Source organism: Pteronotus mesoamericanus, unplaced genomic scaffold (assembly GCF_021234165.1).
Source record: "Pteronotus mesoamericanus isolate MK-2021 breed Mesoamerican mustached bat unplaced genomic scaffold, CSHL_Meso_final contig_752, whole genome shotgun sequence".
In the NCBI taxonomy this organism is placed as follows: Eukaryota; Metazoa; Chordata; class Mammalia; order Chiroptera; family Mormoopidae; genus Pteronotus; species Pteronotus mesoamericanus.
The window spans coordinates 121370-123094 of record NW_026555251.1 but is presented as its reverse complement, the minus strand read 5'-3'; the positions used below and the strand labels follow the sequence as shown (position 1 = coordinate 123094).

At 46.4% G+C, this 1725-nt stretch overlaps 1 pseudogene; it reads right to left on the bottom strand.

Moving 5' to 3' along the window:
• Positions 1–935: 935 nt before the first annotated feature.
• LOC129079079 (protein chibby homolog 1-like) lies at positions 936–1352 on the bottom strand (annotated as a pseudogene).
• Between the last annotated feature and the right edge of the window lie 373 nt (positions 1353–1725).

The window sequence follows — 1725 nt, the reverse complement described above, 5'->3', positions numbered from 1 at the left end:
AGGGGATGTTCTCTGAGACAGGAGTCTACCATTCTTTCAGGTCATGGCACATGAATAAACCTCTTTCCTTTTGCACCAGCACCTGCTTCATGAGTTGGCTTTTGTCATGGCAGGCAGCCAAGGCTACGTACGATTCAGGTGCAGTTTTTTGGTGACCCAGGTGGGACAGTGGAGACTGCAGTAAGTCCTGGAGAACTGGGATATCTCTTTTTTCTTGATGAGTCTGATGAAAGGTTTGTCAATCTTGTTTATCTTTTTGAAGAACCAGCTCTTGGATTAATTGATTTTTAGTATTTTTTCAGGCTCTATTTTGTTTCTCTCTGATTTTTTCAAAAAATAACATCATTTAATTTAAAAAAGTAGCATAAACAGGAAAGTAGCACAAAAATATAATGTTGCATGAAAGGCTGGTCCTTGCTACTGAGAAGCCGAAGCCAGAGGCGGCTGTAAGTTTGGAGAATGAGCGCCCTTTAAAGGCTGGAGAGAGCGGCCTGAGGGGCACAAGACCAGGAGAGCGGCCCATCTGAAACCCCCTCACACAGGGCTCTCCATATCTGGGCCGTATCCCAAACAACATTGTGAGGGGATGCAATTGTGAGCTCCAGCTGCTTCTGCTGAGAGTGTCTGTCCAATGACAGTGAACCTGGGACAGGTTTGTACGTTTGTACGTTAAGTGACTGGAGAGGCTGCAAGGCCTTGCCACCACTCCAGTCTTCCGTGAGGCCTAGTTCACAGACTGGCCTCCCTGTGCTGTGCAGTCAGAGCCCTGCTATTTACCACCCTGGCCTGGAATCTGGGCTTCCTCCCTTACGCTGTTGCCTTTCTAGTGCCACTCAAGGGTGCGGGTGCCTTTTGGCCCCATTACACAGTTCTCTCTCCCAGGACCTAATCCACTAATTTGGCTAAAAAAAACCCCAAAACTCTTCAGCTCTATCCTACTCCTCTGATCCGTAGATTTCTCCCTGTTCTCCTAACAAATGTCTTGGGAGGTCTTCATTTCCTTCTCCAGCTGACACTTTCAGTTTATCCACTTTCTTCTTCATTATTTGGTATCTGGCAGTGGTCTCAGAGAATGCAACAAACAGAAAGTCCACTTTGATCTGCAAGAAACTGTTTTCTTCTGCAGGCACTGAGCCTCCCTCCAGTCCACACCTCCACTAATCCCTGTTTCTGCTAACTAATGACAGTTTTCAAACTTCAGGCTTGTCCAGCCGGGTTCATAGTGGGATTCCATAGTCAAGGCTCAGCTCCACCTTCCAGGTTGACTCATCCAAATTATGCAGGTTGGAGAGAGAAGCAGACTTCCAAAGTGGTGTCTTCTTTGGACTGAACATATTCCCAAAGGGAGGCATCTTTGGCCTGATGCGTTCCAGAAGCCCGTTCCAAATGAATGCCCAGACCGCCTGAAAACTGCCCTGAGGGTTTGCGATGCTCGCGTGAGCACAGCCATGGCCTCTCCCTCTGCTCTGACCTTTGTTATTTCCTTCTGTCTACTCACTTTGGGCTTTGTTTGTTGTTCCTTTTCAAGTTCCTTTAAGTGTAAAGTTAGATTATTTACTTGGGATTTTTCTTTATCCTGAAGTAGCCCTGTAATGCTATGAATTTCCCTCTTAGGACAGTGCTCCCCGTGTCCCACGGATTTTGGATTGTTGCGTTCTCATTTTCATTTGTTTCAGGTGACTTTTGATTTCTTCCTTGACCTCATTGTTAGCCCATTCATTGTTT